Source organism: Cyanistes caeruleus, chromosome 1 (genome assembly GCF_971803275.1).
Source record: "Cyanistes caeruleus chromosome 1, bCyaCae1.hap1.1, whole genome shotgun sequence".
Lineage (NCBI taxonomy): Eukaryota > Metazoa > Chordata > Aves > Passeriformes > Paridae > Cyanistes > Cyanistes caeruleus.
The window spans coordinates 21118634-21136160 of record NC_141701.1 but is presented as its reverse complement, the minus strand read 5'-3'; the positions used below and the strand labels follow the sequence as shown (position 1 = coordinate 21136160).

The 17527-nt window shown below is 44.7% G+C and overlaps 1 long non-coding RNA gene across 1 annotated transcript; it reads left to right on the top strand.

Moving 5' to 3' along the window:
- The first annotated feature begins 196 nt into the window (after nucleotides 1-196).
- LOC147655361 (uncharacterized) lies at nucleotides 197-4153 on the top strand. Its single transcript, XR_015284660.1, has 2 exons — nucleotides 197-336; nucleotides 714-4153. It is a non-coding gene; the product is annotated as an uncharacterized LOC147655361 (long non-coding RNA).
- The last annotated feature ends 13374 nt before the right edge of the window (nucleotides 4154-17527 follow it).

Sequence of the window (17527 nt, the reverse complement as noted above, 5' to 3'; positions counted from 1 at the left end):
ACAGCCTTTCAGTGACTCCATAACAAATACATTCCTCTGGAAAGTTGGAGAGCTATTTTTAAACCCCCTCACACACAGCTGTAATCAATCCATGGCCTGGCCCCGCGTTTGCCAGGACCTCTGGGGAAACCCTCCACCCACACAGCCTGGCTTCTGCTCAAGCCTCATAGGCACAGCCAGGTGCTGCTCTCTGATTACACTGAGGTGTGTTAATTGTGGCTATCACTTAGCCCACATGTGAGCTGAGATAATTGCTTGCAGGGCTTTCAGCAGCGCAAGAAATGAAGGGTGTGATGAGCACCTTGCAGTATGAAGCAGAAGATGTCACACACTCAGGTGGGTCTGTCCTACCAGGAGGAGCAGGTGAGGACAGCTCAGGAACTCACAGCTGATCTCCCAAAGCACATATCCATATTCAGTTCTGTGGCACTTGGGCCATCACACTGGTGGCCCAGCAGCTGCAGACAAGTAAGGTTTGCCTTCTGCCCCTCCTATTGTATTTATACCTGCCCTAAGCTTACTTGCACTGCTCTGCAGACCCATTGCATCACCCTTCAGAGCTGTCCAGCCAGGAACACATCTCTTTAGATTCAGATGAGCCTGTGCTTGGTTTTATTTCTGCAAGTTACACAATGAGGAAGTCAGCTGCAGCTTTTTCTTTGCTATTTTTAATGTTTAACAGAGCAAATTAATACTTTGAAATAACTTTACAGTCAAAAGTCCTGAAGGTCCCTGAGAAGGCAAAGGGTTCAAGAAAATAACAAAGATTTTGGAGTCAGGATAAATCAGTAAGAAGACACTAAGAGACCACTGCAGACCTGCCTGGGGAAACTGCATCTCTCACGCAGTGGAAGAAGGTGTGCAGGGGCTCCAGCACTCCCCCAGCCGCATTCCAGAAGAAAGCATTAAGGTCACTGACTTTTCCACTCACTACAACAGTAACATCTCAATGTAAACATTTATGGAAAGAAATCACGTCTGCAAGAAAGGAGGAGTTGTGGTCCTTAGGGATAGACCAAGGCTACAAAAGAGAACTCAGTCCAGATCAGGCGATAACACAGCTACTTAACTAGCTACTAGCTACTTTGGACCAGGAGTCCAAAACTCTTATTTTAAACTCTCCTTCAGAAGGAAATCCTTATGGAGAGCATAAAATTGTCATCACGTCTGCAACAAGGTAGATGCCAGCTACGTCCCCAGCAGGCATTTCTCCCTCCTGCCCCACCACCCCTTATGAGCAGCAGGGCTGCCCACCCAGGGCTGGTCCTGTGCACAGCCCAGTCCAGAGCCAGCCGGAGCAGACCCGTGGGGACTCGTGGGGCACGGCAGTGGAGGAAGGAGGAAGGCAAGGAACCAAGCCACCATCCCCTCCTGTCAAGTTCTCATGAGCAATTGGTGGCTGGGTGGGCAGAACTGGCAGCACCAGAGGCTCAGCTACAGCCAAACTAAAATAAAGGCAAATTCTGTTCCTTTAAACCCCAGCAGAGCTGAAATTATACTGTCTTAATGCTAGCCTCCACAGGGGAGCTCCTGCTCCCCTCCAGACAGTCCTGCTGGTCCCCCAGCCCTGCCATGGAGCTGTGAAGGGGCTGCTGGAGGAAAGACAACTTGTACCCACTCCTGGACACACTCTACCTCTCTTTCTAAGCAGAAATCCCACTGATATGCAGAGGGCTGGCTGCTTGCTGAGTTGCTCCTAGAGTATTTCCAGCCCCAAAACACAGAGACTTTAGAAAGGGGGAAGAGGATGGTGCTACTGCTCTGTGACAGGGCAGGCTGTGCTTCTCCTCAGCACCAGCTGCACTCAGGCAGGCAATTAATTAATTTTATAAGCCTGTAAAATTTATTATGAAGCAGAAAATGATTTTCAGGGAAAAGCAAACACACCCTGTGCTTTCTCCCCAATTAAAGCTGATGAGCTACACTGGCTCAGCCAAGACATAACAAAACAATGAAAACAAGGCAAAAGGTTTCAAAGTGCAAGTGATCAAATCAACAAAGATGTGTTTTCCCATGTAACAGAAGAAAAAATTAAATAAAGTGTTGCTCTTCAGAGCTCTAGAAGGAAATTAATGTCTAAAGATGGAGATGTAGCAATGGTAAAATACAAACCCACAAGCAACTGAACATCCAGGTCTGAGAGAAGGACACATTAACTACAAAATCAGTGGTCAGAAAACTTATTTGCAGCAAAGACCATTATGAGACAATTGCCAAAAATAGCCAAACTTTATGTTTTAATACTAAACAGGTATGTTCAGACACAATGGAAATTTTTCTAGTGCAGTGTCCGTGCACATAAGAATAATTGTTGCCTGCAGTAGCAGGAAGCTTCATGAAGGATTTGATAAATAAAACTGCACAAAACTAAAGCCAGAGGAAAACATCAGTGAAAAGATCCCAGTGCAAGAGACCCCAGATTATGCAACTTCATGACAAGCGCAAGAGAAGAGCCAAGTTATGAGACTGAATGGTTCAAAGTCAAAAATACCCCTAAGGACAGATCCCAGGGGCAATGTGAAGTTTGATGATCTTGTTGGGTCTAAGACAGGAACTGAATTATCAGCAGAGATAAGGCTGGCCTGTGCAATGTCCAGCACTGGAATAACCCAAGGTTTCCATTCAAAATTGCCAAAGCCCCAGAGAGGAAGACATTTTCACCACTGTATGCTGGGGTGTTTCACAGTCCTCCCTCTGATTTTGCACAGATGGATACTGGAGGAAAGCCAGGAGAGTTGCAGCAATAGGAGAAGAGACCATTTCCCCCACCGCCACTGACCAGAATCACTGCTCTTACCAATGCTCATTGCAAAATGACAAGAAAATCTTTTCTAATTCAGGATCCAACAAGGAGTAAAAAGTACAGGTGATCAGAGATGAGGACTCAGGTCAGAGCTGAAATCATCCTCCAAAATATGCAAATATTCAAGTGCTCCTGTTCTAGGCAGCCGCCTACAAAAAGCAGCTGCAGAGCAACCCTGTACACTTTCAGACGCGAACACGCGAATGCTCGGGGGACGGGAGCGATGTCTGAGGGGCAGCCACAGCAACTGGGAGCTGTGAGCCTGCTCACATCCAGCACGGGGTCTTCTACAGACACAGAGAGAAAAGATTGCAAAGGCTGATTCTGAAAAGAAGGAACCAGTGCTTCATAAATGTCATGTTTCACAGCAGCACAGGATTCCTCAGCAGCAGTGCCTTGCCTTGCCAGCCTTGGGCTGGAGTTTTGGGAGCGCAGAGGGAGCAGAAGCTGCAGCTCTGCATGAAGAACATCTTGCTTATAAAGACCAACTGTGAGGAAATGCAAATCCAGGATTTGCAGGAGCTCTGCAGGGAAAACTTAAGAATATTGACTTTTTAATTGTTTTTTTATATTATGTGGCATTCCTAGAGATGTGACTTTTATCCTGGCCCAGCAAGTTAAAGAGATTATTTTTGGGTGATTCAACCACCAAAGTCATGTGGTTCTAATACCTCCCATGCTTTTAAACATTCAGTCTTTGGTTTCTCACCAACATTTGCACCAATAAAACAATGTGGAAAACTCAAAGTGTTCCTGTGCCTCCCTCTGCCAAAGCAGACAAGCAAGCCCTATTCCTCCAGCCCCAGAGGTGATGGGAGGAAGGCAGGTGAGGATGAGGAACGGGTAGATGCCAAGATAAATATCAGCTGTGCAAGTCCCAGGAGCACAGCAAGAGTTTGGACATGGTTGAGTCAGGCAGAGGCAGAGCTCTTTACACACCCACTTCAGATTCTGGGGGGACAGTCAGGGATGGGTCAGAGGTACCTGCTGGGAAAAGCTACAGTCTGCAAGATTTGGAAGTGACCGTGTGTGAATAGTCTTGGAGAGCTGACAGACCATCCCTACAGCTCCAGCACATAATGTCACCAAAGAGAAAATACATCATCTTAATTAACCCTCCCCCTAGAATATTGATCTGCACTGCACAGATTCCCCTAGGCCTCTATTAGCAACTGCTAGTGCTTAGAATATAATAAATAAAACCCAAGAGACTGTTTATCCTCTCCTCTTTTAGGGGTCATTCCTTCTTTCTATCACCCCCAGCTATCTTTTCCCATGTATCAAATCATTTTATCACGCTGAAGTTGTTTCAGTACAGATGCTTTGCCTCCTACTGCTGTGAGCCCATCACACCACTCTGTGACCACAGCCACTGCAAGGAAATAAACCTCGGCACCATCTCAGTGGAGGAGCATTTGGAAGCTTTTAAAGAGCAGCAGTGCCTGTGGCAGAGCAGCCTTTCCCACTGCCACTGACAGATGGAGATGGAATAGGCTATCTTAGTCTCTTTTTAGAAAACTGACGCAATGGCAACAACAATCTGTAGACAAAATTGCAAGTGTGTTTCCCAGTTTTTGTCTCAGCTCCTATCAGGCAAACCCCTCCTGAAGGAAGATCTTGGTCCAGACCCAGATACCCACATGCAGGTGTGCCCTGCTGAGACCTATTTTCTGCCATCCTTACCATCTGGCTCATTTCCCACACTGGTCCAGTCCCTCCTTCATGGCATCTTATCCCAGCAACAGCCCTGGCCAGAGCATTTTTCCTGGCAAATTTATCCCTGCCAACATCCATCCCTCAAATGTCAGCTCTTACCCCATCTGAAGGGATGTGTGGAAGCCTTGAAAACAGAGAAGGAACTGTGACAAGGCCACATACAAAGAAAAGTGACTTCCTTCTTCTCCATTTCAAAGTCAGAGTTACTGTCTATGGTAGCAGAAAACATTTCAGGCAAAAATGGGATTTGTTAAAACTTACCTACATCTCTGTGTGTCCTTTTATTTCCACTAATAGCTCATCTTCCTTGCAACCTTACTATACTCTTGAAGTTTGCTGTATCTGTAGACAATTCTTCACCAGATGAGCCAAACATGTTTGTTGGCTGTGAATATACAAACCCTTGTTTTCCCAAAATATTTTCTCATATTCTGATAGAAAGTGAACACAAGATTTTTACATATTTATACATGGTGTGACTCCCAGAGGGGTCCTGTGCAGGGCTAGGAGTCGCACTGTGATAGTCCTTGTGGGTCCCTTCCAACTCTATATTCTATGATTCTGTGATTATTTTATATGTGTTTATTATCTTTGACTCAAGACATACACATATAAAATTTGGTTTACAATTTTCTTTTTCACTGCTCCCCTTGGTAAAAGAAAAACTTAACAGTCCCCTTGGGCTCATTGCTACCCATCACTTGTTTATTTTCAGGAAGGGCTGAGCAGACTTGAGCACTGTCAGGTAGCTGCAGCACACTTCCAGGTGAGTGCCCACGTTCCTCCTTTACTTTTCTTTCTGCAAAAGTGCTGGTTGCCTTTTAAATTGCCACTGCATTGTGAAGCAAAGCCTGTCCTGAGCCACACAGAGGGATGGCCAGAGATTTGTGCTCCCCAGCAGTACCTATAATTTAGACTTTAGAAATGGATGCAAGTATTTCACATTTATTCCCTAAATAGGGCAAGCAGGGATTGTCTGTCCTTTCTTCAACTCAGCAGTAAGCCACTTTAGTACATTTACTGACAGCTAAAAATAGACTGCCCATGCCTCTGCTTCCTCTACTGAGTCACCAGCAGTTTTCTGACCAATCCACAGTTGTTCAGCAGATGGTTGGGCTCCAGTTCAGAAGGTGCGGGGCGTTTAACTCCAGGCATTGGCACGCTCTCAGACCTCATCCATTGCCTTACAAGGGCGTTCTCCTTGGAAAATGATAGGCAATACTCTTCCTAGCAGAGATGCTAGGCACCAGGGAGCACCAACAGGGGCTCTGCATTACCTGCAGGCCAGGGGAAAGCAGCTCATGTAGCCCTCAGGATGTGTGCAATGAAGCAGAGCCTGAAGTGGGAGGAAGTCTGCAGTCCCAGGGAAGGGGGGAATTCCCAGGAAGCAGAGAGGGCACATCCTGGGCTGAGCTGGGGGACTCCTGCTGGAATGCAGCCAGCTTTTGCACAAGGCAGCTATGAGCAAACACAGCCAGTGCTCTCCAGAGAGCTGAGCAAACCGAGCGCTGTGCAAGGCTTTGTCCCGGTGCTGCGGGGAGCCAGAGACGTGGCTGAACTCCCTCCCCAAAGTGGCTGTCTCTCCACAGCCAGCAGCCCCAGCCTTGGCAAGGGTGCCTACAGGGACAGATGCTGTGGAAATCACACAGTGCCTCATCCAAAACTCTAACCTGCCCCCCTCAGCTGCCCTCAGCTTTGGTGGTACACCTGGGTTTGGCAGAATGAGGTGACCCAGCAGCAGCTCCGGTGCCCTGCACAGCCCTTTGCCATCCCCAGGGATTCCCAGAGGATGTGCAAAACCCTGGGAGGCCCAAGGCAGCACTCTGCTTTCTTTCAAAGAGCTGACAAACCTAAACGATGTCCCTTGTCCATCCACTGCACCTGCACAGGCTGATTCCTGGCACCTCTTCTGGGAAGCCAAGGTAGGGACGGCTCTTGGGCAGGGGATGATGAAGCCCTGGCACACATCCCTAACATGTTAAACACAAATCTCTAACAACATCCTTTAAAACAAAATTTAATTAGATTTCTCTGATGAGACAGCATGTTAAAGTGACTGAAACAAGAGAAAGGACTTCAGGCTTCCTTTTCAGAATTACCCAAAATGAGTAATTTTCCCAACTTTCTCTTGGCTTGAGAATAATTATTAATATATTTGTTTATTTAAAGTCTCGTCAGATTTTTGTTGTTGTTTGGCCTTTCTGGCTTGCTTTTCTTTTTTTTTTTATTAAAAGTAATTGAGTATACTTTCATTTTTTTAAAAAAATCCCATTTTAACTATTCCAGGCTGGTCTGTTTAACAGCAAGAATGTGTGTGTGGGAATGTCAGGAATTCATTTATACTGAGTAACTTTGTTGCTAACTATTTCTTTTGGGAGTTTCAATAAACCAGTTGGCCATAGGTTGCTATTTTTATATGGCATTACCTTATTTAAAAGAGGGATGAGCTCAGAAAAGTGGGACTTGGGCTGCCAGTGGCATGGAAGAAGAGTGAAAACACACACTGGGTCCAACATTTACTGCAGGCTGGAGCAGGATGGTGCACCCAAGTGACCAGGCTGTGTCCCAGGACATGACAGGAGATCAGGACCCCACAGGATCATGCACCAGAAAGATGCCCAGTTTCACCATGGTATAAATGGGTTGTTTTTGAGGGCCACAGGATGAGGGAGCATGGAGAAAGTCCTGTCCTCAGGGCAGAAAGCATGTAAGGTAATTTCTTGTCTCACATGATGCTGTAAAAATTTGGATTAAGTGGGTACCAAAAAAAGAATTCTTCCATAGGATGGAGCAGGAGGTCAGATCTCTAGCCTTGCTCCAGCCTGTGCAATAAACTTGATTCCCCAGCAACCCACTTTGATTTTTCCACCACCTGCAGCCTGGAAGGGAGAAGCAGATGTTGAGAAGACACAGGATTTCAGAAGGAAATCTGATTTCCCTCGAGTTTACCACTTCTCCCTCCTGGGTCTGCCTGTCTCTTTGGCAGCCATCAGCAGCTCCCATACATGCAGTACACTCCCCTCACTTCCTAGCTGTACCAGGAGCTGTCATAGTAGGAGGTTCAAATAATTGTTTTTGCAAGAGCTGCTTTCTGTAGATCCTTTTGAAGGTCGTGCTGATTATTTCCTCCCAAGCAAATAAAGCACCATGTAATTATTGCAAATGTCACCTGGTGAAAAATCACTTCCAGTCAATCATCTCAGCCTGAAGATAACTGCTGCAGCTCTTTGCTACTGCAACAAGTCGAACAGAAGTGATGAGGGGTCTCACATCTCTCCTGTCAAGGCTTATATTTCCATGCAAACACAACAAATTGGTTAAATAATATTCATCAGAAGCCAGTCCACAGACTCACTGCTCAGTAGGACCTGCCTGCTGGTGGCTCATGCAGGATCTGCTCTTGCTATGGCTGCTCACACAAGACAGAGCAGGTTGTGACTTCCTAATTCAAAGTGCAAATAGATCCTGTAACCAACTGCCTCACAGCTGCTGCAGGGCAGGTGGCTCAGTGAAAAGACACCAGCTTGGCTCTTCCAGGACAGCCAGGAACAGGAATGCCACTGGTCCCAGCCTTTTCTGTACTAGTGGAATCCTAAGCCAAAAGCAGGTAGCATATGGCATTTTATAATGACAGTGTGGAACGCTTTCTGCTGTAGAGCTCTGGTTCTACTTAAACTTAATTTGTGATGAACATTATTTGGGACAAAATATTTCACATTTAGTTAATGCTTGAAGATGCGATTGCTGTTTTTAAAAGACAAAGCTTAAGAGCAAAGGTGATTCAGTAACATCAGCTGCAATTAATGTGTTTAATAAACATGGAGTCCTCAAATGTATATGTACATATATATATATATATATATATATATATATATATATATAATGCTAATCTGTTTCAAATCAATCTTGGAAAAATATAATCTTGTTTTATCTTAAACATTTAATTGTTGTTATTGAAAAAAGTATCAAAAATGAGCATTTAGCACACCACAGTTATGAGCACTGATCTAAACCTCTCAACAGATAAATCTCCTGGTTCTAAAATCAGCTGTTTAGATGTGCCTGAGACAAGGTACCAGCCTCATATTTAACTGAGCAGAGAGGAGACCATACACAGGCAACTGCCAAGCATCTCTCTGGGATGAAATGCAGAGCAGAAATACATGAAGCAAATTTACCTGCACCTTCTGTGCCTTGTCAAAATTCCTGGCAAAAGTAAAAAAGGACACAGCTGACTAGAGAAAAAATATTAATGGCATCTTAATTTACCAAAAGAAAAAAACCTTTAAGGGCTTCACAGGGATGAAACGGAGGAAAGAGCAGGGGTGCTGTACTGTGCCGTTCAGCTAAGGGCACACACACAAAAGTGGGCTGCTGCCATAACTCCCACACACCAAATTAGTAAATACAGCACACATTTATAAATATATATATATTAAAGATATTGTTTTGGCATTAGCAACTGCAATCTAAGAAACAATAGTGAAGTTCTCTCTTACCAGAACTTTGAATAAAGCTGACATGAAGAGGAGGAATCCTTTTGCAGAAATGCTGGAGGAAAATTAATTTGTACAGATTTTGTCTCCCTAAGCAGTGTTCTGGTCCACTTATTGAAGGTGTCAAGGAAAACAACATTCACAGATGTTAGAAAATACAGTCCCAAGCACCAGTCTCACACAGCAGGACAGCATAGAAATAAATGCCCTGGCACCCGCATGCTGCCTCATGGCCAGGCTGGTCTTCTCTGCAAATTTCTTTAATGTAAATTCCATCTTCATCAACAATTTCAATAGACATATGAGAATAAAATCAGATGTGTTAAAAAAAGCACATCCATTGGACAATTCAATGACCATGGAAATCTCCTTGTCAGAACAAAGCACATACTGGAAATCAAATAGGTGTTTTACCTACAGGAAAAAAATACAGGACTTGTGATCCAGCTGCTGTGAAGTCACAGATTTGTAACCTGGTTTGAAACTGTTCTGTCACAAAATGTAGAATAACCAAAGAAATCATTAAGGAACTTCTCTGGCATGTTCTAGCTGGCAAAGAATAGGCAATGGAGCTAAGTTTCAGCACAGGGTTCAATCCAGCCTTGCCCAGAAGCTGTCTCAACCACAGATCAATATGTACATGACTTGGAACATGCAGGGTTCCTAATGGCACAGAGCTGAGATGCAGAGGAGACCTTGCTCTGACTCCAGGCAACCATGAAAAGTATTTCTCATGTCCTGTTGTACATCCTGCTTGTTCCTATTCCCCACAGCCCAGAAGAGGACAGAGTCGTGTCTGTGGGACCTGGTGCTGTTGGTGCACAGCCTGGATGGGACACAAGCATTCCCAGGGGGATGCTCAGGGACCCTTGCAGTGGGAAAGCTCAGCCTCAGCCCTGTCTGTTCACATCAGAAGACCATTTCAGAAGACTCCACATTTCTGTTCTGACCCAGGGACTCTTTGGTAAGTGACTGTTCATGACACACAGCTGGCATCCTGCAAGAACACAAAAACCTCCTCTTGCTGCCAGCTACTGATGTGACCTAAAGCTGGTGCTGGGTTTCCCTGTGGAGGGCAGAAGGGCTGGGCTGCAGCCTGGGTGGTGTTTTGTGCTTGCCAGGTGGGAAGAGGGGTCCCCTCTCCCCCAGCACTGATGTGTCTCTTTCCCTCCCAGCATCCATCTACCTCAGGAGATGAAGCAGCATGGTGATGGGTGCCTGGGGCTCAGACAGACTATTTTTAGATCAAAGGAAGCCAGATGCTCATTGGAATGAAGGCAATTTCACCTCTGCAAGATGCAATTTCAGTGCTGGAAATTATGAGAGTTTAACAGAGCCCTTGAGAATTTTTACATTTGTCTGAAAATTATTTGGCAACAACCTTATTGTCCCAATGTACCCCAAGCTCTGACAAGATAAAACCTTAGCAACATTCCTTATTTTTGGAGGAGTGTCCAGTACTTGGCCATATTGACCTGTACCATATCTGCCATTTCTGCTTAAAAATGGTGACTACTGCTTTCACCTGATCTGTTTTCCAAAATGAGTTTTTGATAGTGATCTTCCTGCTGAATCAGGAACCATGCTGTGCATGCTAAATCACCCAAAACAAAATAGTCCCTAACAGATAAGTTGTATGTTTTCAAATAATTCTCTCAACAATAGCTAAGCTAGTTTGTGTTTGCTTTTCACTGGGTAGCATTTCTTCTCCTTTAACAATTTGATAACTGTGTAACTGGAGAAATATTCCACAGACACATAAATCCTCAGTAGAGGATCCACTGTACATTACTCTGGTAGATATAATAAATCTCATTTAAGAGCTTCAGAGCTCAGCAATACTTTAAAATGGCCAGGAGAGAGCTACCAGTTGTTATTGCACTCATTGGTCTTTTTCTCCTGGAAAAGACAGAAGCCTAAAGATGTCACCAGACATGAAATCTGGTTTTCATCTCAGCCTTATTCTGGCCTCCTTATATACATTCTTGCTTCAGAGTAGGTTTTTTGCAAGTATCATTTTTGGCCTCTGGGATTTAATTCCCACAGCTGCAAATTCTCACTGTCACCCACAAGTCAGACCAACATCCAAATTATTTTTAATTCTGCCATTAAAAAAATGCATCCTATAACAATATATGGGGGGTTTTTTTGAGTATATAATTTGTCCCAGAGCATTTCAGATTTAGTTTTTTAAGATGAGTTTTTTTCTTCTGAAGTGACAGGCATGAAGACTTCACCTTGCTAGAAACCAGGTTTTCAATTACATGCTTTCAATTTCTTTTCAGATAGAAGTGAGCAGACCGTAAGATAGAAGTGAGCACACTGCAAGATGGAAATGAAAAATACTGCAGGCAGCTGGAAGAAAAACCAAATCAAAAGGTCATCTTCCCCTTTGCCTGCTCACATCACACCACAGGTTACAGCAACTCTATACTGCAAACAGATACTCCTTCTCCCCACTTTGTCCCTCAGTGCCCCAGAGGTGTTTCCTCTGCAAACACAAACACAGAGGTGTGCTCAGTAAGAGATCTTACAAAGGATTGCTGGAAAATCCTGCCAGGATTTGTCTCTTGCACACATTAAGGATCTGGGAATCTCACCTAGCCAACATTTGTTTTTAACATGTTTCAAGGAACACTAAAAATCCTACTGGTGGCAGAAACCACTGAGTACCTATCCCAGTCCTCTGGTCATACAACTTTGGCCAGCTCAGGGTCAAACTTCCCAGGTTGTGAGATTGGTAAAATGTCTGAGGTCAAAAGAGAGCAGTGTAAAGAGCCTGTGACCTGAGCTGGGAAGGCAGTGGAGCCCCAGGTGTGTGTGTTAGCTCTTCTAGTCATCAGCTGCAAAACAGAAAAGGTCCCAGCTCTGAGGAAAATGCACTAGAGGAGCTGGATTTTGTCAGGCTCAGTAAGACACTACTATGCTGGGCACAGAGGAGAACAGGTCTCTGTGAAGAGTTTCAAAGAAGCTGTAGTTTCTGCAGTGACAGAACACAGAGGAGATGCAGGTTTACCCCTGGAGATGACATTGGGCACCTCAAAGGCACCTCAGCTGCAGGGTTTGACCATCAGAACAGTGATGCAGCAGAGGCAGCAGGACGGGAGAGAACACCAGGGAAGGAGCTGAAGTCCCTGGGTTTGTTTTGTGCCTCCTCAGTTCTCATTGTCATTATGTGAATGTGGCGGTGGTTAAAACCTCCTCCAGTCCCAGCAGGCAATGTTAATAGCACAGGCTGGGTGAGAACTGGTCCCTGAGGCCCAAAAGTGAAACAATTTAGAAGCTGATTCAAAGCAAATGTTGCTACTCAGATTCCAGAGTCAGTGATGCATGACACCCCACCAGCAGCAGTGGCCAAAACATAAGCAAAGAAATTGTGTTTGGAAAGTGATTTCAGCACCACTGTCAAGATAGCCAAGCAATTGATGAGCTTCTTAATTTTTTACCATCCTCTAGCAGGTTTTGGACCCAAAATTGGGGGTCACAATGATGCTAAAGAGCAAGTGGGAGGGAGCCTTGAGGCAGGTGAGTGTTAGAGTGGGACTTGAGGGATGATGCCCAAGCTCTGCAGCATTGGTCAGCATTAGGAGAAATTAAGAGAATTAGTTCTGAAGTGTGGTCAGCATTAGGAGAAATGGCAGGCTTGTACCAATAATTCTTCAGGGTCTCTTAGAAAAAAATTCATTGATCAGGAAATTTTCTGCACCAAAGGGTCATTCTGCGGAAGTAGAAACAAGTTAGAAATTGTAAAGAACTCAGCCATAAGGCCCAAAACCCCACTACTGAATGTGTTTCAATTAATGCAACTTATTTTTCCTAAATAGTCTTTCTAGCAAGAAACCCTTCCTACCCACTTTTACCTTCCTAGCATATTCTGTAATTTACCATGCAGCTTTAGAGAATGTCCCAAGCAATCTGAATTCACACACACACACTTTCCCCTGCCATTTTCTCTTAGCAGTGGGTAGGAAAGAGTCTATTGCACTTTCTCACTGCCAGTAATGCAATAATTGGATCAACTATGAATGCATGAATGAGCAAGGCTAGACTGACAGCACAGCCTAAGCTGACAAGAGATCAAAAAGAAACAGGAAACCAAGAGCACATACAGCCTTGAGAACAAGCTCCTGGACACTCTAATGATCTGGTTTTTTCCCCAGCTGGGTTTGATGCAATATTCAGCGCCCTTAACATGCAGTAGAAGGACTCAATAGCACCTTCAGGGGTGCATATGTCTACACACAAAAGTAAGATGTAGGTTTTCCATTGGTGCCACATCTTAGTATCCTCTGAAACAGTCTGCATCATTGCCACTTTCTGGTGGTGGGCATTTAGGTTGACCCCTTGATGACAGCCCATATCTGTCACAGTCATATCTGCATTGTTTCTGGCTGGGTGCAGTACTGAAGTTCTCTAAAACCCACCATGCAGGATTTCAGCCGAGACACAGTCAGAAACAGGAAAGAAAAGCAGAAAGAACAAGAAAAAACTCATTGCCAAACTCATCCGTGCTAGCAGACTGTCCAGTTGACTCGATAAGGGTATTTTTAATCTCTGTTAGGAAATAGTTCTCTCCCACGTGCCCAGCATTGCTCTGGGAAATTGCCCACAGTGAGCAGGATGACTGCAGATGTGATGCACAGGCAAGGGACAGGTCGCCTGTTCAAAACACGGGTGCACAGGAGGAGTGAAGGAGGCTGGGTACTACCTGTGGTGCCCTCTGGTGTCTGAAGGCTCAAAGCTCAAACCTTTCTGTCACCTGAAAGCAATTATCCACCTCACCCAGCATACAGGGAAGAAGGAGGACAGTGATTGAAGAGTTAAGCAGGACATGGGTTGGATGCTGCTGGTGGGGCAGAACCAACGAGAACCAACTTGCGTTGCCCTGTCTGCACTTTCTGTTTTCTCCTTTGAGGAGTACAGCCCACGCTGCCCCAGGTGGGAAGGATAGGATGAGGAGCAGCAGCTTTTTCTGGAAGTCCTGGAAACAAAATTGATGCACTGGTCTGACCCACTGTTTGCTATCTCCTGCACCTCCTCCAAGATCAGAGCCTTCCTTCTGGCAGTGCCTGGTGTCTGGGAAGGGGAGAGTCAAACAGCCCCTCCTCCTTTGTTTCAGGACACTGGGGTGCCCAGGGCAGCACATACTCAATCGCTGTGCAGTCCCAAAATTAGGCAGGTGTCCATCACAACTGGGAAATCTCAGCTGCTTCAGCTGCTGGAATGGGAGTGTGGGCACAGGGTTGGTCTTATTTGAGTCCTTGTACTGTGGCAGGCAGAAAGCTGTTCCCTGACACGTGGTGGAATGGCAGAGATGGAGACCTGGCTCCCAGACTCAGGTTCTAGGAGCCACACAGAGGAAACCCTTCCTGTATTCCTTGGATGGCAGCTCACCTGAGTTCTCCCTTTACCTCATCCCTTCACAAAAGGAACAAATTTTTTGGCTGAAACTTTTTAGATTTTCTCAGCCTGAGGCAAACACCTGGTATGCAGAATTTTGGCCCCAGCAGTTGAAAACTGGCAAAGTCAAAAGGAAAAGAAAGTGTGATGCTTTTCAGTGGAAAGGCAACGCTAACACCCCACCATAATTCCAGCTGTGTCACTCTCTGGTTTGGGATGCAAACCCACAGGTCAACCCAGTGTTTAGTTGTGTTTCTAAACAGCCAAGAGATTACTGATATGAAGTTGTCAGTTTTGCCCTAGGACTGGATCTACCAGGAGATATGCAATTACAGAGATCTTATCTGGCTTACCTATTGGCAATGTTTTTTTCTTGTTAAGACTTCTTAATGTAAACTCCAGGCTTTCTGCTCCCTGTGCCATTGTTCTACCCATTGGACTCATTGGCAAAAGATCACTTCATCTGGATTTTACCAGCAGGTTTAAACACAACTCAGCTGGCTCCTACCCAGCACTGATGAAACCTCAGGTGGGAGAGGTGCCCACCTCCCCAGCATGGTCACTCATGGGCCAGCATGGACATCTTCAGCTGTGCAGCCTGAGGATGTCACAGGGAAGGGTTTGTGGAGGGGGACACAGCCTGGGAGAACAGGAGGTCAGGTGTCTCTCTGCAGCTGATGTGCCAAGTCTCAGCTGTGCCAGGATTTAAGCCTTTTGTATCCTATCCACAAGCACCCAAAATGCTAAGTTATTTGGCTTCTCAGCTGATCTGGGACCTCTCTGCTGGATACAGCAGTGCAAGCCCTTGTTTGATGCAAGTGGGTACCAGTTCTGCAGCAGTCACATACATTTAGGTCAGATACAAGTCTTGACTGATTTTATTGACATACACTGGAGAGTGAAGCAGTTGCTGCTAAGTCAGCTTAAGAAAGTTAGAGCTAAGGTTCTGTCAGTGACCCCTGCAGCCTGCAGCTAGCTCCCAGCAGCACGGACCTTGCTGGGCTCCCTCAGCTACACTGCACAGCAGGCAGGGGAAATCATGGGTTCCAGCACCTGGCACAGACCCCAGGCTGCAGCATGCACTTTACAACACCTCCATGAAAATCCATCCTCCATGAAACAGCCCAGTGAAGAAACCTGCTCTGGAATTTCAGAACCCACTGCAGGGTACTGAGCTCTTCCCAAGCCCACAGAAGCAGGGAGGGTGCTCAACACAGTGAAAGAAGAGTCCCAAAGTGGGGCTCCTTTGAAAAATTAAATCAAATTGGTCCATGGGAATGATGCCCCCAAGAATGAATACCCATGGGGTGTCCTTCACCAGGGACCTTTCTGTATAAACTAGTCAGAAACAGCATGCCTTCTGCTCATGTGCTGTTGGATGTTTCACAGACTTCAGGGAGGGAAGGTACAGGTCTGACTTCTGCAAGGAGAAAAACACATTTCTAGATCATGTAGAGCTTGTAAGCCTGAGTTTGCATTCGTAAGATACTTCAGTTTTAGTAACCCTTGAAATTTAACTCCCTGTAGCAAAGACACACCAACTATCACCTTGTGGTTTCATATTTGTGAAGCCCCATGCTTTTGAGTTAGGTTACTACCATAAAAAAGGTCAAGCACCCTCCCAGCAGATAGTTTCACAAGAGAAAATGTAAACAAACTCAGCAATCCAGTATGAAGTAACACTGGTGTCCAGACACTGACAATATTTCATCCCCTATGTAAAAAGTAGTGGGCTTGTATTATTTGTAAAGGAAGTCAAATGATCTAATACACATGAAGACTTTTTAAAGAAACAGAAAGCTTACCATGATATCTACATTTATTGTCCAGGCTCTAGACTTAGCCCCATCTTTTAACTAGGTTTTAATTTAGGATTTTTAAGTTTAATTTAAATTAGGATTCAGACAGCAGCTGCCAGGAGAATTTTTATTTGGTATGTAAACACTTAAACAAATGTCAGCAGTTCTAATACAGTGAAATAATGCTCTCATGACCAAGAACACATAGATATTCAAACCAACCCAAACTTTTCCACTGACTTCTCATTGCATATAGGACTAGACATCATGTTCTTTCATCATATTCTTTTACCATATTCTGAACCTCAGTTAAGGGCACAAAGTGTCTGCTGTGTTAGAAATAAACTTTCATCTGGGGAAGAGGGTTGGGGCCCTCAGCAAATAGGAGAGTGGAAAGTGTCCCTGCCCATGGCAGGGGGCTTGCAACTAGGTTATCTTTAAGATCTCTTTCAACCCAAACCATTCTGTGATTCTGTGATTTTATAATGAGGAGTGCTGAGACTCATGTCCATAACTGAATATTTTTCACAGGCTTTTACAAAGTGGTTGGCCATATGAAATCTCAGGCCACATGGAAGGAACTGCAAGCACTCTTGTTCTGGAAAGCTATAGGCTTGTATTTGCCATTGCTCTCACTCCTCCTTTCCCTTTGCTGCCCATTATCATGAATCCAGTGCACCTTTGTGCAATAGCATCCTTTGTAAAAGAAGTCAAAATGTGTGGCAGAACATTTAAACACAGCTGCACAGGTTTAATTACGTTATTCTGTCACCACACTTCAGTCAGACTGAGTGAGATTGGGCACTAGACAAACCCCTTGATTTCAAATGTTATTTGAAGGATGATTTTGTTGAACCATAAAGAATTTTATTAACTTGTGCCATTCCTATGAAAGCATTATAATTCAGTGCACATCACTCAGCTAAGAAAATAATACTGCATCTCTATGGCAACCTGCAATGAACAACATATTGACCATCCCCAAAGACACAGGGAATTGCATTATTCCTGTATCATAATGGTTTCTACTTATAGCATGCCTTGTACTTACACATCTTTAGAATTAAAAAAAAAATAAAACTAAGAATTGTGAATCATCAAGCTTCCAGCAAAATATTTGATGCAATAAGCATTAAATTTACTTCCTGTAGCTCCTGCTTTGCACAGAAGAAGTGTAACTCCATTCATGCTGCCAACATTTCTCTACAAAATTCCCAAGGAAAATACAAAGTCAATGACAGTATATGCAATCTTGATGAAAGCAAGGAAATAAGGCCAACTGCTTCTCTGCCCCTTTCATGTCTGATCATTTA